Genomic DNA, 25,682 nt, shown 5'->3' on the forward strand with positions numbered 1-25,682 from the left:
TATGAGCGTTGGGACTGAACAACAGGAACAGAATATTCTCAGAAGTACTGTTTTAAAATGTATTCCCGTTTTCTTCAAGTTTATGTCACCAACAAGTCATTCATCCATCTACTTGCCCATCATTCAACCATCCGCCCGTTCACTGAGCCATGAAAGCGTTCTTCGTTATCTGTTGAATGTTTGCTTCATTTGCCTGCTCAACCCTGTCTTGTTTGAGGGGATTTGAGGGGTGAGATTGTTAATCCCAACTTTGAACATGAATCAGCGTCCAGAGGGAAGGCCTCCTGGATTCTGAGCCTCTTTCTTATGATAATGTTCCAATCAGTATGGCCGGAATGATGAAAATGCCAGTCGGCTTATCTCAGTGGGACAGCTTGTCAGTGGTATGGGAGGCCTGTCAGGAAAACAAGAACCCCTTTTTGAAATAAGGAGGATGTCATTTTCAACACAGTTTGACCCACATACAGAGAACACTCTGAAGTAAAGTTTAACGTGTTTTTATTGTCAGGAAAGTAATCAGGAATGAGAACTGGAGACGCCAACTGTACAGGAAGAAAGGAGAAGGGACTGGTGAATAAACGTACAATGTATATGGCAACTGATTAAAGTGATCTGAGAAATGGCTTACTAAATTGCTGTTGCTTGAACCACCAGGGGTGGAGAGATACAGAGTCTTAGCTTGCGAAGTGAGGTTGCTCAGTTGTCTCCTCAGCTGCTGGTTTGGTGCAAACCAGATGAAGGACAGATGCCGATGTTTGCGAGGGAGGGAGGAACAGGGTACGCTTATGCCTTGGTCCTCGGGGTGGAGGAAGCGAGAAGCCACCAGCTTGATCCATGTCCAAAAGGTACAGATGGTAGGCAGATAAATCCACAAGAAGGTTGATCCAATAATCAGTAGATGATTATCCAGATTGTTCAGAGGATCTCCGGGAACAAAGTCAGGACTTAGCAAAGTAAACAAAGCCTCAGGCAAAACATGCAAGGGAACAAATTCAAAAGTTACTATGAGCACATGAAACGAAGCAAAAATCAGGAGAGGCTGAGCTTGTTACCACTAAGGCAAACACTCTGGCATCGAAGTGCTGGCAGTTTCCCGCTTAAGTACTCCTCCATGTAATCAGTAGATAGGTCACACCTGTCATCCAGCACACCTGAGAACCTCCAGCACAAACTGAGAAACACTGAAGCCATGAAAACAAGTACACCACACACACACACACACACACACACACACACACACACACACACACAGACACACACTGACAGAGGATCCGGCTCTCGATTTCTCCAGTTACTTATAAATGTATCAGTGTGTTTTGTGTGCATCGATGGGCCTGTGCACATTTCTGAGGACAACCAAACAGAGCTTGTACATTTGCAAAAGTGAGGATATAGTACATTAGTTTGTACATGTAGGAATGTTTATGAGTTTGTGGTGTTTATGCCTGAGTATGCCTTCTGCTCTGGCCAATGTAGGTTGCAATTTGGACAGGTGCATCACAAAACACTGATCCATCGGGATCAAATTTCCAGACTGATAACTGCTGCCAAAAGATTTCTGATACAGCCAGTCATTTCAGTACTGAGACACTTTAAGAGTGCTTACGTGTATAGATTGATAACGCTGAATCCCATTAGCACTGTTTATGGGAGCATGTTACAAACAGAGAGCTCATGTGCTGAAAAAGCATCACCTCCTCCTGTGTCGAGTCTTCACATGAGTCTGAGTATCTTGTATCTGCAAGTTGCAAGTAAGGTTTGTGGGTGTGTCAGCCATGGCAATCCAAAAGGTTTGACAACAGGTGGCCATAACCATTGAGGGTTCAAGGCCCCAGTCACATGCTGGATACGGCCGACTATCAGTGGTATTATGGCATTTGGCTTGGATGATATGTGTTAACTACCAGTTAGGTAGAGGCTCCTGCCAGCAGGGGTGGAGCAGATGATGGGGCTGGCTGGAAATTGGCTGCATGTCCATTTCTGTACATGAATTCTTGAGTTACATTGAAGGCAGTATTCCAAATGGAGGAGATAAGCAGTGCTTGGAGAACACTCAGAATGAACTGGAATCACAGCTGCTCCGCACTGAATACTTATACATCTAATAAAACATGGCTGGATGTGTTTTTGTATCTATAAATGATTTCAAATTGTCCACTAACCCTGAAAATGACACTGTAAGAGACATGTGACCAATACTATTGACTTAGTATACAAGCATCACTAATAAGCAGAGATGTAGCAATCAAAATTTCATTTCTAATTTCCAATACCAATTTTAGGCAGTTATGATGTTGTCAAGTACTGAAGCATAAGTTATTAGAACAATGTTGAAAATATTTTTCAAGCCTTCCTGCCCTGAAGGATCATTATTCATTATTGAAGGATTTGTATTACAAGCAAAGTCAATGTCACACAGTGTGTGTGATAAAGAATGCTTTTACTAAAATTTAAATAAAAGAAAAATGATGACAGAGCATCTTATATTGATGATCAGTGCAACTGGCATTAAAAAGTCAGCGATATCTGTTTGTACCTGCCAGAGAATGTAGATCCTTACCTTAACAGAAATTTCCATAATTTACCATTATCAAATCTAGCATCATCAGCCTAAAACAACAGCAACGTACATCACTTGTGGTTTAGATGTGGATTCTAAAGTATCCTGCTGTTGTTTATTTATGCAACATGCAATTGGATATATTTGCTGCATAATTCTGAAGTTTCATTGCACACAAGTTGAAATCTTAATGCAAAAACAGCTGCTTATCCCTGTCTACTACCTAATCTTCTAAATAGACAGAATTAGTTTGTGAATGAGTGACCATTATGAACACAGCACTAGTTAATATGTATTGTATTTTGAAGCAGTCAAATGTTTTATTAGGTTGACTTAAGGACTCTGTGCAGGGCAATCAGGTTATTTCACACAAGACTCACTTGTTCAGGTCTTTATGGACCTTTCTTTGTTCAACGGTGCACATACATGTTGGAACAGAAAGGGGGCATCCCCAAACTGTTCCAACAAAGTTGGAAAAATGAAATAGTCCAAAATGTTATGGTATGCTGCCACACACCTGACTTAAATGAATGAATGATTAACAGGTTTATACGGCCTTGATGGCATGCTTGGGAGGTAATGCCATAATTTCAATAGGGAGTGTTGGAGCAGAGCCAAAACATGAAGGACAGTGGGTCCTGAGGACCAAGGTTGAGGTTTGAGTGTATATTCTTGGTAATATAGTGTAGAAATACTCTTCAGGTTACCCACTTTTTCACCATGTGAAATCCTGACTAGTGCTAGTTACTGATCCCACGTCTCTGTGGGGCTGCAGCTTGGTAATGAGAGGCTGTTATCACTGCCGAGAATACTGCAACAGAGATAAAAGCAGAGTATGCTCACCATCACCACATAAAGAGGTCACCAAATTAAAATCTCATCTCTTTATGTTGCCCATTATCTCAAATGCCCCTGGCTGATCTACGTAATGTTTTTCTTCTCCTTGCAAGGAGTTGGGTTCAAAACAACACCTCAGAATTCGGATGGAGGAACTTATCATATATGTGTTGGCAGTGGAAGCGGATAACAAGTGAGCAAATGAGACGTTCCTCTTCAAATAAATCTCACTTCATCAGAGGATTGGAATGGCATGTGCAGTGTGCCTGCAGAGCTTCAACTTATGAGCTCATTTTGTACAACTGTGCAGTAGTGATGGTCACTGAAACCTGGTATATTTGTGATCTTTGGGTCTGATCAAGTAAAATGATGTGTAAAATTTATCTGTGAGAACATGTGCACAATCATTAGTATGAGGCAACTTTATGTTAAGTGTCTGTACTTGTAACAAGTAACTTTATTTATAAAACATTGAAAAAAGGTCTAATCATAAAAGGTAATAATATATTTAAGAAGAAGCTGGAGCCCTAAGACAGCTCAGTGTAAGCTTTGCACCGACTTTCCTCCTCAGAAATATTCCCTGAAATACAAATCCTTGTCCATTTACAAGCTGAGATAGGAGAAAATCTGCTTCTGCTGACTTTTATTTACCCTAGTCCATATCATTTGCATATGGTGACACCCACACAACCAACACATAGCAGCTGATTCAAAAGAAGAAACTAACAAAGTAGGTTTGAAGGAGTGAGAATCTGTTTGACTGCAAGGAACTCGAGTCCTTCATGTTCAGAGCTTCCTATCAGCTCTGCTCACTAAACAGAGCCTCAACACTCTGAACTGTGGGAAGGACACATGAAACTCTACAGAACCAGGGGCAAATGTGGACACATGGGCCTGCAGACTGTAAACAACACACACAAATATGATACCAGTGTCCATTTAAAGGCTGAAACTTTTGTTTTTTAAATTACAAAAACAGGGCCGTTGCTTAATTTTATTTGCTGAATCATTTGACGTAAGTTGACCTTTTGTGGAAAAATGTTTTCTGAGCCTGGGTACTTTTAAGGATCTAATTAGTAGGGAAAACAATTAGTGCATTGTGCATCTTCTGACCAAGATTAACTGTTCCTAACTCTAAACTATGATATGCCATGTTTAAGGCTTGAAGCCATTTAAAGAACTCTAGTTTTGGGTGAACGTTGGCTAAAATGTTATAGTTTTGTTGCTTAAATGTAGACAAAAACCATCATGTAGGACCCACCATGTTTCTTCCCACAGAAAAGTAAATGGAAACACAGTTCCTTAATTCAACAAAGTACACTTAGTGTATCTTTTACAGATGCTTTTAGCTGGATTAAAACTTCAGTATTTGACACCTTTGGTATGAGAACACACTTGTTTGACCACACGTCTTCTCCATGCTTCTTTTTGACAAATGTGGATATCTTCAAAAAATTATCGAATACGCCAATCAGGCATAACATTATGGCCACCTGCCTAATTGTGTGTCGCAGCCAAACTGGCTTGGCCTATTGAGGCTTGGACTAATCTCGCCTTTATGGATTGGACGTTGGTGTCCAGCACATCCCACAGATGTTCAGCTGGATTGAGATTTAGAAACCTTTGGGCCAAGTCAACATCTCAAATTCATTGCTGTGCAACTCAAACCATTTTCTGTACCACTGTTGGTTTTTGGCAGGGCAATGTATCCAGCTAAATGAAGCCACAGCCATCAGGGGATACCACTTCCATGAAAGAGTGTACCAGTGTGTGTCCAAACAATAGATACATTGTGAATTTGGTCACCTTAAACAAAAGTGCAAAAGTGGAAAAAGTGTGACATGCATATCTAATCAACTCTGTTTACTGCAATGTGCCTACAGAAGTCACATAATCTTATTATATTGCCCGCTGTTCTGTGAAGGCCTCAGATGTTTGTTAGATAACATTAGTAAACAAACAGCATCATGAAGACCAAGAAACAGCACACAAGTCATTAATTAACTTGTGCAGAAGTTTAAAACAGGTTTTATTAAAAACAATGTATCAAGCTTGAACATCTCTCAAAACACTTTTTAAGCAATTACCTGAAGATGTAAAGTTTAAACCAGGGTTAGCTTATACAACAATATGCCAAGCTTTGTCATGGAGCACTGTGAAACCCACAGTCTGAAACAAAACAAAAATGGCACAACCTTACACCTACCGATACATTGCTGTCCACATAAACTGAAGAACTCAGCGAGGCAAGTATTGATCAAAAGATGCAAGAGCAAGAACCAGGGTCAAAAGGGTGTAGAAATCTACCCCGAAAATGGCCCTGGTAGAGAGTTGGGAGGTAGATAAACATTTTGTACTGGCTGAATATACCCAGCATCTTATTTCCATTATCTCCCAGTTCATCCTTCTCTGCAGTTAATTTTTTACAGGCACACCTGCTGAAAATAAGTTGAGTTTTTTTTGTTTTTTCACAGAGTTTACACCCAAATACAACGATAAAAATATCCAACTTCTGTGGAAATATTTGATAAAAAGAAGTGCAGACTTCCTCTTTCAGTCTCTCCACAGAGATGGAGAGACTGAAAGTAATGATCTCAAAATCCTTTTTAGAGATTTTAATAGGTAAAGTCAAAATATTTTACAGCGTTTTATGTTCTGAGATAAGAGTTGAAGCAATCACAACCGCCTGTGATTGTTCATTTCCGTTTAAGTTTTAATGGACAATGGATACAGCTGCCTGTATCTGTATGTGGTTACAGTCTGTATGAGATGCATCTTGCAGATTTAATTGGTAAAGATCGGCGGATCATACTTTTTCTAAATTAATTCAGTTTTGAGAGTTTAACCATTTTCATAAGTGATGTCTTTAGATAGCAGGATGTAATTTATATCAGAGCTTGTTTTTTTCTCTCATAGTCAGGAGGTGGAATTGGCAAAGTTAATTTAAAACTACTTCACCAATACATGTCTACAGAGAGTAGAGTAGCAGTCCATGGCTTTAAAACCATAAATACTATAAAACAAACAAGGATTAATGCTGTTTTTTATCCTGGACTTCACTGTTGCAGTGAGTGGAACCTTTGTTCCCACATCACAAAGGCACCACTGCAGGCAGAGAACCCACTCACAGTCAGGGGATGTAAACTACAGAAACGGCACAGTTTTCTGATCCCACAATGGAAATGAACCCAAAAAAAGCCCTAGGTAGGTAAAAAGGTTCCGGGAAATCAAGTTCCAGTAAAAAAAAACATCTCTGGAGCTGCAGAGATTCATAGCTCAGGTGGAAAAAGCTGTTGATTAGTTGTGTACTCCAAAAATCTGGTGTGGTAAGATATAAGCCTTTGTTGAAAGAAAGCAATAAGAAGTCATATTGAATTTTGACACAAAGTCCTTTAGCGACAAAGCAAATATGTAGAACACAGTGCTCTAGTCATATGAGATAAAACCTTTTACTTTTTGGCCTATTTCATGTGTGTTTTAATGTTTTTCTGGACTTCAGCCAGAACGCAAATCTGTAAAATCAAATACTTCTCTGTTTTGTAAAGCACATTTAACACTCATCAACAATGAGCATTGACTTGAACCCAGTGGTTCATCATTACTGATAGAACCATCAAAATGAACACGAACTAAACTTTTGGTTGTGAAGCAGAAGTTTCACACTCCCTTTGAAGCTTTCTCCAGAATAAGCAGTCATCCCATTGTAATTTAAGGTTTTGTGACTACCGGAGACCATCCATCACAGATTCGTTCACGTTTTCATTTGTCAAGACAAACACAAACATTTGAAGACTTTGCTCTGTTGCACTTCCAAGCTCCCTATTTTTCCGCTGCCATTGCCGACTGATTCTTCGTGGTGCCGCCCAGCTTTTGCACGGTGCAGATGCGCAGCTTGCAGAGAAAAAGAAAACACTGCGCCAACTTTGAGAGCTGCAAGCAGGTGTAAAAACAAGCAAATGGAAGGGAAGAGGGATGAGGAAAAAAGGATGAGGAGGAAAGAACAAGGGAGAGGGGAGGTATTCTACGCTCCAGTTAAGGCTGCTGGGTTTAGGTTGTGGCTCATTCATGTTGCAGAGGCACATTAATCATTTCTGTTCCTTGACAGGACCTCTGCAAGTCTCAGACACATGCAATTGCACCCATCCACCCACACATACACATACGTCTGTGCATCCGCCCATACACACATGAGCACGCCCTATTTTTTACAAAAACATGACCAATAATGATCTCCCCCCACGCCCAGTCAAACTATCAAAATGTCAAATCATGTTTTCAGCTATCCTCTCATAAGTGCATGCACCCACTAACGACTTATCACATGCTCACTTAAAGAGAGCTCGGTTTCACCAAAGAAAATAAACTGAGGGTAAAATGCAGCATAGACTGAACTGATCTCAAGGCAATAGAAATGTAAATTAACAAACTGAAAATTTCATGGTTGTATGAATGTGTTTTTGATTTTTTAAATGACCCTAAGGGACTCTACAGTGATATGTGTGTAACATCACCGTGACCCTCTAAAATCATATGGTACCTTAGTGAAATGACACTCCTTGACTAGGTGTAGTTTAACAAGCATATGTTACATTATGGTACTCTGATTAATTCAATGTATTGATGTTCAGAAATGTATGAGAAATATCTGAGAATAAAGCAGTCATATTTAAAAAGACAAAGAAAATGAAAGATCATGTCCTGAACCATATGAAAATCTTGCAGTTATGAACGTGACCACTAGGGGCTATCAACTCCACAGGTTTAACCACTTGAAACCAGCATTCGATTCTTCAGTGTGTGCTTATGATAAAAGATCAGAGATTGAGCAGACTTCTGCACAAAACTAGCAGTATATATTTACAGATTAAACAATCGATTTACACCTATCTGAATGCTTATTTTTTTCTTTATTATGACACTATTTACTAACATAATTTATCCTGTTGGTGTTTTCATTCACAGCCCAGCAGAAGGAGATTGTTAAACACAGACGCATCACATGTAAAATAACTCTGAGTTGCAGCAGTAAATGTAAACAAACTGAGAAACTGAGAGACTGCATGAGAAACAGATGGCTAGTAAAATACTATTCATACTATTAATATGAGTAATTTGTTTGCCATAACAACAGTGAAAACTACAGACTGGATTCACAAGCTTGAAGGACTAAATAAATAGAAACAGCCAATTTATTTTTCCTAAAAGGAAAATCTACTCAAAAAAATTTTGATTGATTTCTCTTTTGTATTGTATGAGGAAAATCAATAATAGTATAATATGTATAATTTTGTATTATTTACACATGATTGTATGCTAGTTTTTGTGGTACAAATGTATATTGAGATGCAAATATAAATACAGAGCATCTGTGTGGGTGTGACTGTTTATATGTGTACGCATGAGGGTGAAAATGTGTGATTGTAACAGTGTGCGCCGGTTTTTGTGTCAGGTTGGATCTTGGGCTGCTCCCTCTCCTGGATCAGTTTAGGCCCACCATCAAATGTGGGGAGTAATTCCTCCCCGCCACCCTCCCTTCCGGTGGTATATGGTGTCCAGGGCTGGGTGCTTTGGTGTGTGCCGGCTCACTCCCGGTGGCTCCTTGCCGAGGCCAGGGGCCCCTGGCTCTGTCGGACCTCTGCTGGGGGGTGATGTGCCCCGGGGTTTGGGGTCTATGGCTGGATCTGTTCGGGCGTATATGGCTGCCGGCGGGGCCTGTGGGCTTTTTGCTGCAGCTCCCTGGGGCTTTTGCACTGTGGCTGCTGGGTGGTTCCACTGGCGCTCTCCTCTGCTCTTCTCTGGGGCGGTTGTGGTAGTCCTGGTGCTGGTTCTCCAGGAAATCCCATGCTCTGGGGGGCCTTTGTATGTCTGTGTCTCAGATCTCCTCCGTGTCTGTCTCGGGTCCAGGGGGGCAGGTCTGTGGTTCCTCACACTCACTATTGCATATTTTTATGGAGAAACCTTATATACACAAGCACGCTCCCACATACACCCACAGGTGTTTGGATTCAGGTGTTAACAGATACACAGATGTTCTATATTTAGCTGTGGTTGCCACTAAATACATCTTGCATTTGTTAGTACTGTACACTTTTTGGTAACTTCGCTGTTTTTCTATAGGTTTCTGCAGGTGTAGAAGCACTCTTCTAGGGCATTATCTTGTATTACCTTCATCCTTCTTTCTCTCTTCTATTCTTTTCTCATTCTCTCACTTTTTCCTTTTTTCCCAACGTCTCTCTCTTTCTTGCTTCTTTTTTTGGAAATGCTCTAACACTGTCATAAAGTCATCCCAATTTGTTCAAAATCACTCATATGCTTACAGTTTTCCAATTTCTTTGCTATTGACACATCAACTTTAGGAACAAGTTCTTTTGATGCATGATATATTCTACCCAATAAAATGAAATAGTAAAGAGATAATTAATGTCATTCACTTCACCCATTAATGTTCTTAATGTTATGAATAGTCATTAAATGTTTGTAATCTGTAGCAATGCAATCTTCATTTAAAACCACAAATTGCATTAAAATTTGATATTTGTTGAGGTATTTACAGAAAATAATAAAATTTTACAAATCTGATTTTTTATGTCTTTAACTTGATGGTTGGTTCATTTTGTTTACTGGTCTATTGATTTTTGCATCACCATTTGCATTCCATCATGTCTGGCCATACGGTATAAAAAGATGACTGGTTTATTTACTTAAAATGTAACCAATTTATAAAATGCTGGAAGTAAAGATAAACATACTGAATTTAAAAGATAGCTTTTCCTAGTTTCACCAGTAAATGCTTCCAGATTATTTTTGCCATCTGCCATTTAAAGAGATTTTGGCAGAGCAGTAAGATTTCAGAGAGAGGAATTATAAAAACCCTTGAAGAGATGTTAGCGCCAATTGTTAAGACAAATAAAACTGGTTACATCTTTATAGGCTGTGGACTGTTGGCTGTAAAAGGGGCTTGATTAAAGCCTTTAAAAGAGCCTTGAAGGATCAGTGGATGTTGAGTTAGAAGTCTGTTTTTAAATGTTAGAATGACAAAAAGTTGTAATGCTAAGATTTGGCAAATCCATTTGTTGACAGGGGAGTGTAAAACGTGAACATTTAAAGATAAGTATTTTGAACATTAATGGTCAGACACTATGTAATAAAAGATCTAGTTAACTTTTAAATTAAGTGAAAATGCTGAAGAGAAGATAACAGTACCACTGTATATACTCTATGAATCGTAAGAATACGACTATTAATACAAAAAATGTAATTACGGCCTAAAATAGCTATATATGATTACTGGTCTAACAACAGAGGAATTTAAAGATGACTGTGCCTAAGAGCTGTCTCTTTTTTTGTCAGTGTTAATACAAATGCAAAAGTCACCATCAAACTGGATTAGGGGAATAGGATTGAAATACCCGCCTTTGATCTGCCAGATTACAGTAAATCTTCCACAGCACAGCAGAAAAGTTACCTCAAGAGAGAAAAATGGAGACAGGAAAGGGTGGGGGCAGGGGCCTGAAGGGGCCCCAATATCCATGCTGTCTCTCTCAGCTAAGCCAAATTATTCCCCTGTTCTCCTAGTGCTTCCTGAAGATTTGTGGTGGCAGTGATGTCTTGAGTCCAAAGAGTCACAATAAAAGCACTTATATGGTATCAGAGTGAAGGAGGAAAAAAAGCAGAGATCCCCTTTAATAATGATGTCTTTGTAAAGTCCGTTCCATTTAGACAATGTATTTTATAGAGAAAAAAATCACATTATAAGGACCGAAGTTCAGTAAACAAGACACCACTCTGGCACTATTCTTTCCAATTTCTGATCTATGATATACTTGTATGATGCAGAGTGGGTGCAGATATTTTGCAGTGCTACCCAACTAATCTGATATAATAGATCCCCTTACTACATCAGAGTGTGGTTGGATTAGAGCGGCTGTCTGCTCATCTGTATGGATGAATAAGACTGGATAATAGCTCTGCTAATTAACTCCAGACTGCACTGGAGGAGTAGAGAGCTACTTCCTGCCTAATCGCAGAACAAATGTCTCTCTCCCTATGCCGTCATCTTCACCACTGCTTCATCACACCCTCTCTGCCACCTTGACAGCAAGTTCATTTAATCATGATGATGAGTTTTACTGAAAAAGAGTCTCTAGCCCCTGTCCAACGCCCCCAAGGATCCTTAAGGAGACCTTTGACATGACAGTCTCATCTCCTTGACTGCTGAGAATCTTTAGATCTTTCAATAATCTCAGTTGAGAGCCTTTCTCCAACTACAGCTGGGAATGAATCTCAGAGCAGAGGGAAGGTAAAGCAGGCATTGACAATGAGGAAATCAGACAGAGAGAACAGAGCAATATTTGCACCACACTAACTTTTAATAAAACTAGCTGCTCACGACAGGCTAACCATCAACAATACAAATTTCACATTTGATGGTCAAACTCTGATTTCCAGATGAGGTCTGGAAAACAAGTGATTAACAAATTCCTTTTATTGAATTTGTTTACAACGTTTAACCAAATGAAATGGCACTCCATGCATACAACATTTTGCCTGTGACCCCAAGGCATTCTAGTTATTTTTCATTTAAGGCTACTTACTTTTCATTCCTCAACAAATTGCTAAATAGATAAACTGAATTCAAAGTTCAAATAGATACTACGACATTAAAAGAGGGTAACACAGAGGTCATACTTACCCAGAAAAAGTTATAATGCATGGCAACCCTTGTGTAGAAAAACACCACTGAGATACCTAAACCTATTACCCTATTAAATTACAAGGTTGTTTTATTTTGTTTCAACTGGAGAAAATGTTCTATGAACTAATTTAGGAAAAAATTAGCTTTTTAAGAGTGTGTTCTGTATAAACTATTGTAAATCTAATAGCACTTCAAAAAGAACATCAATTCAGTCATTTTCTACCGCTTATTCCATAGTGGGTCACGGGGGAGCTGGTGCCTATCTCCAGCAGTCTATGGGCGAGAGGCGGGATACACCCTGGACAGGTCTCCAGTCCATCGCAGGGCAACACACAAACAACCACGCACACATTCATACACCTAAGGGCAATTTAGAGTGACCAATTCACCTAACAGGCTTGTTTTTGGACTGTGGGAGGAAGCCAGACTACCTGGTGAGAACCCACGCATGCACGGGGAGAACATGCAAACTCTATGCAGAAAGACCCCAGGCCAGGAATTAAACCAAGGACCTTCTTGCTGCAAGGCAACAGTGCTACCAACTGCGCCACCATGCAGCCCAATTCAATTCAATTAATTTTATTTATATAGCGCCAATTCACAACACATCGTCTCAAGGCACCTTACAAAGTGAATTCAATCGAAACATACACAGTTCTGATAGTCAAACAGGGTGATTGTGGAAGTATGGTGGTCACGGGTACTTTGCATCTTCAGGACCTGAGCAACATGACGTAATTGATGCAGGCTTGTTTGTACAAGAAAATCTTGAAGGAGAAAGTTCAGCCAGCAGTTTTTTGACCATAAGCTCAAGCGCAATAGGTATAATCAAAGTTTGGACTTAATCCAAACTATGTTACGACCTTTAACAGACGATTTATGCCTAAAAGCACTCTTGTGTGGCTGATTAAACAATTCTGCCAGAAAGAGTGGACCAAAAGTCCTGAAAAGCAGTATCACAAACATTTGATGACATTTGTTGCCACTATGTCCCAATAAGTATGCCACAACCAGTTATTAGGTTTTCAGACAATTACTTTTCACATATGGACAGTTTGGTTTGGGTAGCTTTTTCCCCTTAATTAAATAGATCATAATAACTGCACTTTGTATTTACACAAGTTATCTTTGTATGAACATTTATTTGGTGAACTGAAACATCTAGCAAAAACAGAGAAAATGTATAAGTGAAAAATTTTTGTACAGAACTGTAAACAACACACAAATGACAATATAAAGCTTAAAAAATCTGTGTACCATTAGGTACCATTATAGAACATTTGAGACTGGAGTTGTTGGTCAGAATCTTCTTTAGATCAAACCTTAATCTGACAAGCTGTTCCCCAAAGCTGTACTTCTTCAAACTGATGCCTTTTCTGCAATGGCTAGATACTGGCTGCTAATAAATGTACTGAATTCCACTTTAAAAAATCTAAACTATTCATTTAACATCTTTTTTCCTGCTCACCTAAATTATTTGCTTTGATAAATTACTGTTATTGTCTTCTCGTCCTCACCACTCCATCTCATTTCTATCTTTTTCTTCCTCTTTTTTGTATGTTTGTACTGTATCTTTAAAGTAAGAAGTCTTCAGCTTAAAAGATGGAAAATATTCAAAAATTAATCAGTCTGTCCACAGACTGGGCTGACATCGGCAGATTAATACATACATGCACACTGTCGTGCAAACGCTCACACTAAAACACAAGCAAACTTTTTTTTTTTTTTTACTTCTGAGGGCAGTCAAAGCCTTTTTTCTTTCTCTGCTTCAGGATAACCAGGCAATCACTCTGGAGTGAGATAATATTTGGCTCACATTCTGTACGTTTTCTCTCATATGCACAGTAAAGCACATATACACACCTTAGGTAGGAAGTAGTGTCTGATTGTATGGGTAGAGTGAACAGAGGTGAGCTCATGTTGGTAACCTAATGAGGTGTATGCAAGGAAACGTGTCTACAATGAGGTTTGGGACAGGGCTGTTTTGGCACTCCATGAATAGGTGCTTGCCCATGTCACATTTCTTCTTTTTGAATTCTTAAGCCCATTTTGTCACATTGAAGACACAAGCTACAATAAAATACAATGTATTTTATTAGGATTTTATAGGATAGACCAGTCTAAATCAATGCATGATTGCAAACTGAAAGAAAAATTATGCATGTTTTTTTTGTTTTTGTTTACAAAAACAAGAAATAAATGTTGCGTACATTTGTCTCCAGTCTTATTTACTCTGATACCCCAGATAAAAAAAAAAAAAAAACACAGTTCAAGAAAGTCTTCAGAAGTCAAATATTAAATGTGTGTGAATTAATCTCAGTCTAAATATAGCTGTTCAATGTAAAGAACTATAGAGTTCTATGTAAAGAATAATCTACTGCATACATGACAACAAAGCCAAGGTTTATAAAATTAGAGTTAGCATGAAGAGCAAAGACATCTTTGAGATTGGAGATATTTTAACATGGCAAAGGTCTGCTTTTGTTTTGGCCCCATTTTAACTAGCCATTCGCTTCAAAACATAATCCTCCTCTCAAACTGCGTGACATTGGTGGTGTAGGGGTTAAGGGTGCGACAATATACAGAGGCTATGGTCCTCGATGTGGCTGTCCCAGGTTCCAGTCCTGGACTTGGAGACCTTTGCTGAATGTCTGGCCCTCTTTCCTCTTTGCCTACCAATGAAAAATAAAGGCCTCTAGTGCTGCAAAAATTATCTTCAAAGATGGAAAAATAAACATGGCAAAAGGCAAGAGCGGCATCCTTTTTTGTGTTGTTTTGGATGAATTTTAGCCCAATTTTCTTTCCAATATTGCTTCAGTTTATTCCGATGTCCAGATACATGTTTCTACACAGATCATGTAAGGCCCCTAAGCAGCAACTTCATTCTTTTCTATCTTGGCCCTTGTGTTGTGAAATTTTGTAGATGGGCTCAGAATACTTTTGATATACTGAGGAGTTAAGTGACTGCAAGGTGCTTAGGACTGCAAGTTGTGGCTGTATAACCATGCCAATTGTTTTAGATGTCTCATGGTTTAAGATGTCTCATGGTTCTTTCAGATGCATCTTTACAAAACGATGCTGTGCTGCTGTAATCTTCTTTGAGAGAACAATCTTTTTACGCAGACAATTCTTTCAAACAAGCCATACTTATTTAGTCTCTATCTAATTGTACAGTCATGAACTTCAACTTAAGTGTAATATGCCAACTGAAGTGTCTTGTCAGGAGGTCTTAGGTGTTTGAATTGCTCCAGAGCATTGCCTTAAATGTTTACCAGTTGTAAATAATATTTCTCAGAGTACAAATATGGGTTTCAAAGTGTTTTCCTTATAAGATTAAATTTTACTGATGCCTTTCCTTTTCGCCATTGTGTTAACACACACGTGTATGCTCCAGAGTCTAAAACCCCTGCTTTTATAAATACAATAATCAGTTAATCATTCCCTCCTTGAACCATTCCCTGGTGGAAACAGAGGCTGGGGACTCGGGGTTGGACTCTTTCATCACCCAGGCTGAAGTCACTGAGGTGGTTAAAAAGCTGCGCGGTGGCTGGGCTTCGGGGGTGGATGAGATCCACCCTGAGTACCTCAAGTCTCTGGATGTTGTGGGGCTTTCATGGTTGACACGCCTCTTCAACATTGCGTGGGCGGTCTGGGACAGTGCCTCTGGACTGGCAGACTGGGATGGTGGTGCCCCTTCATAAGAAGGGTGACCGGAGGGTGTGTTCCAACTACAGGGGATCACACTCCTCAGCCTCCCTGGTAAGGCCTACGCCAAGGTATTAGAGAGGAGAGTCTGGCCGATAGTCGAACCTCGGCTTCGGGAGGAGCAGTATGGTTTTCATCCTGGCCGTGGAACACTGGACCAGCTCTACACCTTCTACAGGGTACTCGAGGGTTCATAGAAGTTTGCCCAACCGGTCTACATATGTTTTGTGGACCTGGAGAAAGCATTCGACTGTGTCCCTCGTGATGCCCTGTGAGGGGTGCTCCAAGAGTATGGAGCTGGGGGCCCTTTATTAAGGGCCATCCGGTCTCTGTACAAGCAGAGCAGGAGTTTGGTTCCAATTGCCGGCACTAAGTCGGACCTGTTCCTGGTGCATGTTGGACTCTGGCAGGGCGGCCCTTTGTCACTGGTCCTGTTCATAACTTTTATGGACAGGATTTCTAGGCGCAGCCAAGGGCCGGAGCCAAGGGTCTATTCTTTTTGCAGATTAAGTGGTCCTGCTGGTCCCCTCTAGCCAAAACCTACAGCATGCGCTGGGGCAGTTTGCAGCCAAGTGTGAAGCGGCTGGGATGAGGATCAGCTCCTCCAAGTCCGAGGCCATGGTTCTTGACCGGGAAAGGGTAGCTTGAGTTTCTGCCTCAAGTGGAGGAATTTAAGTTTCTCGGGGTCTTGTTCACGAGTGAGGGAAGAATGGAGCAGGAGATCGACAGACGGATCGGTGCGGCTGCCGCAGTAATGGGGGCGCTGTGCCGGTCCATTGTGGTGAAGAGAGAGCTGAGCCGAAAAGCGAAGCTCTCAATTTACCGGTCGGTCTACGTTCCTACCCTCACCTATGGCCATGAACTTTGGGTCATGACCGAAAGAACGAGATCCCGGATACAAGCGGCTGAAATGAGCTTCCTCCGTAGGGTGGCCGGGCACTCCCTTAGAGATAGGGTGAGGAGCTCGGCCATCCGGGAGGGGCTCGGAGTAGAGCCGCTGCTCCTCCACATCGAGAAGAGCCAGTTGAGGTGGCTCGGCATCTATACCGGATGCCTCCCGGACGCCTTCCTTGGGAGGTGTTCCAAGCACGTCCCACTGGGAGGAGGCCCAGAGGACTGCCCAGGACACACTGGAGGGACTATGTCTGTTGTGTGCTTTTGTAGTTATTGAATTCAGTTATTTGCTACCTGTTTAGCCATTTAGTCATCCTTTTCATTATTTTTATCACACATTCTTGAATATAACCTTTTGAAATACTGAGGGAGGTATGTCTACATACAACCAGGCATACAGTCAACTCAGATTTTGCCACTAAGAGTGTCAAATGGTTGATGTGCTAAAGGATGTGTTGAACAAAGAAGATTTGGCTGAACCCCTCCTCCCTGACAAAAATTAAGGGCTGAGGGATTATTCCATATCAGTTATGGGAAGGCGGGATAAATTCCCAGCAGACACCCTGGTAAGATAAAGGTCCTGCTCTGCTGACAAGAGAAGCTACAAAGCCTTAAAAGGTTTTTGAAACTTTCACCCCCTGTCCTGAACGTATAAATACACAAAGATTAAACTGAAAGATTCTTTCTCATGACACACATCCAGGCTGAAAAAAAATTCAAACGAAAATGTGGAACATTTCCATGTGGAGATCATTTTCTGTTTTCCTACAATCCATTAATAGTTATATTTTCTTCTTCTTACCACACACTCCTTCAAAATGTTTCTATTTTTATTCACAACTGTTAAATTACATGTTCCAAAATCTTGTCTTTAATGCAGACACATTACTAGCTTCTCCCATTATTAGCAGACCTGAATGAATTTGTAAGAAAATGGTGAGAGTGTGATGTCTCTCAAAAGAAGCCCTTAGAATCTGAAAATGATTTAAACACATGCATACTACAGTATGCATTATTAAAAGACAAGCTAAATGAGACCGACATTTCGACATTAGTAATTCATTTGCAGTGCACCGACCGGACTGAAGAACAATGCCCTACAAGGAGAAACCGCAAAAGCCCTTTTAGTGAGGTGGTGCACATTTTACAGTAAAATAGCTGAGAAACTGAGAACATGGCTCCTGTCAGTGACAGAACCTGCATGTCAGATCTGTAACCACTTAGCAGAACAAACATGTTGATTACACTGATGCTACATTTGAAAAGGAGACTATTTAATATGTTGCACAAAGGTCAGGTTTTTCTTTTCTATTCAAAATTCTTTAGCAAAAACAAAATCCTAATTTTCCTAAAGTAATGGCTCAGATGTTCTAAAGTGGAAGTTGTGAGATTAGATCAGTTTTAACAGAATCTCACTTTTGTCTTGGCACCACTCTAGCAGTTTGCTGGAAATCTAATCTTCTTTATTAAAGTAAAAACACTGAGACCATGATATTTAAGAATCCGAAATAGCGGGTGCTAATTTGCGTGTGCTATAAATAAATTGTATACTAAGATAAGATACTATAAAGACACTCTAAATTAACTCCAAAGTGGGTGTGTTGCGTGCGATTTTCAAAGATTGCTTGTGCAATGGATAACAGGAGCAAATCAGGTGCAGACCGCCCTATTTAAATGAGGAAATTACGTGTGCTACTGGCTGGAACAAGAGGAAAAGCAAACAGATCCTCTGGTGTGTTGCTAGAAATATGCAGGGATTATTACTCTGCATCATTATAAATGATCCAGTTGCTGATTTTCTCCTTTCGTTATGTTCGGCCCTTGCTTTTCTGGACTGTAAGTTAACGTTTGTTGTGCTACTCCCAGCAGGTTTGTATGGCACCCAGGAACAGACATGGGAAAAAAAAAAAAAAAAAAAAAGAAATATATATATATATATATATATATATATATATATATATATATACGTGGCTGCATGGTGGCGCGGTTGGTAGCACTGTTGCCTTGCAGCAAGAAGGTCCTGGGTTTGATTCCCGGCCTGGGGTCTTTCTGCATGGAGTTTGCATGTTCTCCCCGTGCATGCGTGGGTTCTCACCGAGTACTCCAGCTTCCTCCCACAGTCCAAACACATGCCTGTTAGGTTAATTAGTAACTCTAAATTGCCCCTTAGGTGTATGAATGAGTATGTGCATGGTTGTTTGTGTGTTGCCCTGCGATGGACTGGTGACCTGTCCAGGGTGTACCCTGCCTCTCGCCCATAGACTGCTGGAGATAGGCACCAGCTCCCCCGTGACCCACTATGGAATAAGCGGTAGAAAATGACTGACTGACATATATATATTTGTAGTGTGCACACAAAAGACTAATTCGTTCCCACGAAATAATAATTTATGATAACAAAAGACTAATTTGTGCCCACTAAATATTAATTTGTGCCCACGAAAGATATATAACGTGCGCACGACATACTAAAACAGCGCACTTTCTCAAACATACGGAGGAACAAAACAACTGGATGGACAAGGATAGTCTGATCGAATTTTATTTTAGGCTGGGGAGGAGCTACAAAGAGATTCTCTATAATAATGAGGTTTCTGTGCGTTCAGCAAATGATCACTGACAGTGATGCTGGAATGTTGTTGAATGAAATGTTGCAAGAAGTTTTACCATAGGAGAAATGTCATGGCTTATGTTTGTGACTGGCTCCAAATCCCGAGCTTAGATAATCCTACATAGAATCCTCTATTCTCATTTATTTTTTATATTTTTATTTTTGACAACATAAATCTGTTGGCACATGTACAGAAGATTCTCTCTCCCTGTCATCTGTCATTCTATCTATACCTCCTTCTGGCCAAAGTGACAGCAAACATTTTTCATCCCAGTTAGCACCTGTATTTCAAACGTGCTAAATCCACACGCAAAAATTGCACCCGCAAACCGTTTCAGGCTTTCAAAATCGCATTGAGGGGTGGAAAGGGATGACAATTGCAGATCCTCCCATGAATTTGCGCGTTTGGGTCATTATCATATGTTTTGCATATTCATGAAGGCAAACACGCTAAAAAGTTTGCACCCGCAGTTTCGCTTATTTTGCAAACGCAATCCGATTACCACCTTGTTAGTAGATCAGCTTTGCTGACGCAAACAGGTTTGCCTGTGGTTTTGTACACGCAAATCTTTTGAAGATCAGACCCTAAGAGTATTGAACTCATCCAGGTATTTTCACTTCAGATCACACAATAATTTAACACTCGAACAGACACTGTAACTGTCAACACTCGAACAGACACTGTAACATACACAGTATGTTAAATAGTTAGATTTTTGGCACATCAATATATCCTTCCATATCTTTTAAAAATCAAGATCAACTGACCCTTAATCAATTTGTGGGCAAACACACCTGGTAACATAATTTATGTTGTTTGACAGCTTGTGCTACTCCCTGAAGGCATAGCCCCCTGGCAGTGAGCCCCACTGCTCAAAATATGTATTTAATGTCAGGATCTCATTTACCTAGCCCTTTTTCCTCCATTTCATTGGCGGTATTTTCAGAAATAGATTTAGCAAAAGTAAAAACTGATGTAAGACTGACCATGTTCAAGAAACCAACATCCAGTTTTTGAAAGAAAAACATATATGGCAAGAGAGTATTTTCAAATACCCAAAGGGTTCAGCTAAAAATTCCAACAAACACAAATTCCAAAATTTAGAAAACATTCACATGATCGCAGGATGACTTAATCTTATCACAATATTTTTTTTTTCATTGAAGTGATAAACGATGCACTCATTTATCCCTACTGGACACTCATTAGTTTACAGAAAAAAAGAACACATTTTGGCTCTGAAAGCAAAGCATTGCTATTGCAGAGGGCCAGTAGTTTGCAAAACCTCAAATACAGCTAAAGAAAAGCATCAGGAAAGAGATCCAAAATATTCCTGATGAAACGGCAGGGAGCCTCTAATTGGATGCTGTTAAGGATAAACCAAATGTGGTGTGAAATGGAAATTGCTAATTAAAGCATTATAGAAAGAGATGACAACAAGTTGGAAAAAAAATTGAGGAAGAATAGTAGTCTTGCAATTGAGATGCCATGGGTTCAAATCCAGCTCCCCCCGCCCCCCGCCACATGTGTAGAAGGCACCTACTGATCTGTTTATGACTGTTTGACTATTGTCAATAGGGCAGGATGAATGTGGCTTGGAATGTAAAATCTCTTTGAGTGTGCTCTATGACTAGTCTAATTAGCATTCCCTGGGCATCCATGTGGATCATACTTAAACATGTACCAATCATAGTGTGAATATCAGTGTACAGGGACTTTAATACCCATTTTCCAAGGTTGTTCAAATGACCCAAGAAAGTCTTTCATTGCAACAAGTGCCATTTGCTTATATTAGAGATGCATCAATCAGACACTTGATGATTTCTGATCTTTGGTTTTGTAAAGATTTGACTTGCCGTTACTGATTTTTTGAATTCCTACTCTTTATTTTCTGTGCATCTCTAGTTTTAATACTGCAGCTAAGTAGATTTTTTTATATATTTGTTCAACTCAAATAAAAAAGACATGTTGCAATAGCTGTATTATCGTGTCAAAATTTTAAGATACATTAAAAAAGTGGGCACTGAAAATTGTAATTTAGGAGTATTGACTGCAGCAGGCTTGACCTATCAATAATTAGAAAACAAAATTAAGTTAAATGTTACCATAGAAAAAAATGAAGCGCTGGTTGCTTTATCTCCATGAGTAAGTGGTAAAATAGGACATCAAGACAATGCGCTGGCAGCCACAGGGTTTGTGGTTTTAATCCAATGCAGGCAGAACAGCCAGGTCCTCATAAGGGCTCTATTCATTGAACAGTGGGGGCCTGGTGCTTTTTTGGGACTTGGGTGCAGGGCAAACCACCCACCCCCACCTTTCTCTCTATACCCCTATCCAAAGCCTAATCATCCTCCTTCCACTCCTTTGTGAAGGTTTTCTACTTTGATTTCATGTTTGCCCATCTGATGGATCTGAGAAGGGGCAAGCAGACACATTCTACAAAAGACCCCAATGAGATGCTACCTCCTCTGTTTCCTGCTCCTTCACACCACACAAACACAACACAAGAACTCACACAAAGTGAGCTTTGGTTACAGTGTGAATATACATTGCCAAACAAACATACATTAGATGCTCAGTGGTAAATTATGCACCCACTGAAGAACAGTCTATTACATGCATTGCAGCTGGTTTATTTTGGTTTAGTTACATTGTAGCCAATAATTTAAAAGATTGTAGCATTCATGTGGCTATTTGCTGACCTGTTTATACAGTTAAATATCTTCAGAACCTTCAGTTCAGTCATCATCAGTTATGAACCAATCACAGCCTGCTATGACCCAACCACCAAAACCGACAATGGACCTTGCACACTCACTGACCATACAGGGATACTCCCAGCTGTTTCTCGCCCACACTGACTGGGAACACCCCAGGGAGCCCCAAAATTGTGGGTGTTAGTGTTGCCACTGGGGTTTAATAGACTCCCTACTGAGAGCATCTCCTTAGAATAGACAAAAGGAGGCATTGATCCCCTGGGTGACCATGCTGACCCCCTAAACTCACTCCCCTAAATCTACTGGGCACAGACTGGCGGCTTCTTTCACAAAGCCTTTCAAAGGCCTCACAAAGCATCCTGTCTCATGCATCACTTATTCATATACATAAAGAGCCGTGTGGAGATAGGCAGGTGTTTGTGCTGGCATGAAAGAATTCAAAGGGCAATAAACCCCACAATCGATCACTAATGTGAGAAAATTCATTATGATCTTTATTTATAAATGTGACACACTCATAAGCACAGTTTCAGAAAGCTGCAGGGATGTTGAGAGGCATTTCCAGATAAAACTAGAACTCCTGCAATATTCAAACCACTGATGGAGCATCTCAAAAGAGTAAACTGCTCTCGAAAGAGGAAAAAAATGTTCTATTTTCAGCTTAATCTGTACTGCCTTTTCTCAGCCTCCATGGTTTCCCCATTCCTTTCCCTTGTACGCTTTTGTAACAAATCTCCTTCCTTTCAGCCTTACTTCCTTTCCCAGTCTGTGTTGTTGTTGGGTGTTGTTTCGTCTACCCCAATTCTCCTCTGTCTTTCATTCAGCACTCTTAATTCTACCCCATTTTTTTCTGCCACCATCCGGTAGATGAGTTTCAGCTTTTTTTTTTTTTCGGCGGCGGGGGGGGGGTACACAAATCACTGCATGGGAATTTGTGTGTTGTTGTTTAATGTATCTCTGTGCCTATATAAATTATAAGGATGGATTATAAAAATGGGAAGACAATGTTTGTGAGTAAACTTAAAAGGTAATCAAGTTTTTTTTTGCAAGCATGTTTGTTTATGATGGAGAAAAGGTGACAGGGGTTTATCCTCCAATTTCATTCATGGAACTATCCCGTTAGGAACCCTCTGCCTCTCTTTTCCTTCTTTATTTCTGCATTTGAAAGCATCCTATACACTCTGAAAGAGCTCATTAAATGCGAAGAAAATGTGTTTAGAGCTTTGAGTGAGTGAGAGATGTCTGATCTTTAGCTGTCACATTTCTTGCTGTAAACTCCTAATTTACTTCCAGTGGTATCAGATAACCATTTAAGAAAGAACCACTCAATATTTGCAATATAGGCAAATTCTGGCAAACTGATGCTAGCCAGAATGACAGCTTATGTCAATATATCAGTTGATCTGGACAGTGTGCACAACCCTGTAGAAATGTCAGTTCCAGATATGTGTCGTATATTTGATACAATTCAACTGAAAATCTAATATTAAATGGAACAAAATAAAAGATGCAATGACAGGTTTGCAAAATTGTCCCCCCTTAAATTATAACAGCATTTTATTTCATTTGTTAATTTATATGGCGCTTTAAAACAACCAGCTATGGTGACCGAAGCACTTAACAGTAAGATCAAAAATCACAGTGAGAATCAAAAAAAGAAAACATAAAAACATACAACCATAAAAGGAGACAACAGAAAAATAAGAATCATAGATAAAATGCCACCATACTACTTGATTTTAAAAGTCTGCCTGAAAAAAACAGGTCTTAAGCTTAGATTTAAATATGCCTGGGTCAGTGGTGGAGCAAAGGTCTTAAGGTAAGTTGGTTTCAGAGTTGGGGTGCTGCCACTGAAAATGCTCAGTCACCTCAATGCCTAAATCTAGTCCTGGGAACATCTAATAAACGTTGATTTGATGACCTCAGGGATCTGCCATGTTCAGAATGATTTAGAAGGTTATATAAATACTGTGGGTCCAAGCCATTAAGAGCTTCAAAAACAAACAATAAAAGTTTAAAATCAATTCTAAAAAGGACAGGAATCTAGTGCAAAGAAGATAAAACAGGGGTGATGTGTTCGGGTCTAGAGGTGTTGGCTAAAAGATGGGCAGCTGTGTTCTAACAAGTCGAAGATGTTTAAGGGAAGACTGAGAGACACTGATAGGGTGGGATAATAGGGACATTACATGAGCGAATACTTCTCCAAAACTGATTAAGAAATAAAATGAAACAAGACATAAGCTACCCAGGGAGGCTCCAATGATGCTGATAGTGTCCATTGAAAACATTCAGCCCTGACCAATTCAATTCAGTTTTCAATTTGGTTTATTTATATAGCGCCAATTCACAACACATGTCGTCTCAAGGCACTTCACAAAAGTCAGGTACATACATTCCAATTAATCCTAATTGTTGAACAGTGCAGTCAGATTCAGTTATTTATTCAAATTGGATAAAAAGTTTTTCTGTCTAAGGAAACCGAGCAGATTGCATCCAGTCAGTGACTTGCAGTATTCCCTCCTCCTGGATGAGCATGTAGAGACAGTGGACAGTGACTGGCGTTGACTTTGCAGCAATCCCTCATACTGAGCATGCATGTAGCGACAGTGGAGAGGAAAAACTCCCTTTTAACAGGAATAAACCTCCAGCAGAACCAGGCTCAGTGTGAGCGGCCATCTGTCATGACCAACTTGGGGTTTGAGAGAACAGACCAGAGACAGAAAAAGAACACAGAAGCACTGATCCAGGAGTCTTTTCTATGGGAAGGAGAAGTAAATGTTAATGGATGTAGCTCCTTTAGTTGTTTCACCTAGAAAGAAAGAACATATAAACTCTGAGCCAATTTTCAAGGTTAGAGTCTGAAAGAGAGCACATAGAGTTAGTCACAGTAGAAGCTCAGTTAATTGCCATAACTAGGAGAGAGAAAGGGTTAAACACTGAAAGACAGGGCCATGTGGATCATCGGTAGAGGGTGAGCATTAAGTTGTTGCCAGCAGAAGCTCGGACGATTCCCCTCTCCAGAAAGGTGTCACAGATAGACACAGAGCCAGGCCAGGTGTAGCTTCTAGGAAGAAACTTTTGAGACCCACTGTACCTACAGTATGAGCAGGAAAAAAAAGTTAATATACTGTCACTGAAAGTATTCAAATAACTAAAAAAACTGAGAAGATTAGGGTTGAGTAATATCCAATTAATTTCATTATTAAGCCTTGGTAGAAAATATCAGGATACCATATTGCTGTTTATTGTTTAAACATAATCTGTATGTATATGAGGCCATTGTTCTGGCTTTTTAATTTATTTTTACTAACACCCAACAAACAACTGCTGTTTATTTTTGAAATCGCATCACAGCCACAAGTCAGGATTTCACAATCTTGACAAATACCCCTTAGTAAATACCAAGGTAGCCAAGAACAACCATGCCAAGTACAAAAAGAAGTAAAACAAATACTGTATTTATCCATCAGTACTGCACATTTGGTTAAAGCATGCACTTTGTGTATTCTTTTGTGTGTAACAACCAATGCAATGTTTGCAAGAGTTTTGAATATTCTTGCCAATATTCTTGGCAACCTTGTTTTCAGGACCACTATGCCCATACTTTTGAGCTTGGGTGTAATTATTACAAATAAATAAAAATAAGAGTTTTAAAATTAAGC

At 39.9% G+C, this 25,682-nt stretch overlaps 1 long non-coding RNA gene across 1 annotated transcript; it reads right to left on the reverse strand.

Moving 5' to 3' along the window:
• Window positions 1–481: 481 nt before the first annotated feature.
• Window positions 482–1,072, reverse strand: LOC124874593. Its single transcript, XR_007039851.1, has 2 exons — window positions 629–1,072; window positions 482–542 (listed from the first exon to the last, which is right to left on the reverse strand). It is a non-coding gene; the product is annotated as an uncharacterized LOC124874593 (long non-coding RNA).
• Between the last annotated feature and the right edge of the window lie 24,610 nt (window positions 1,073–25,682).

The sequence above is a fragment of the Girardinichthys multiradiatus genome, chromosome 10 (assembly GCF_021462225.1).
Source record: "Girardinichthys multiradiatus isolate DD_20200921_A chromosome 10, DD_fGirMul_XY1, whole genome shotgun sequence".
In the NCBI taxonomy this organism is placed as follows: Eukaryota; Metazoa; Chordata; class Actinopteri; order Cyprinodontiformes; family Goodeidae; genus Girardinichthys; species Girardinichthys multiradiatus.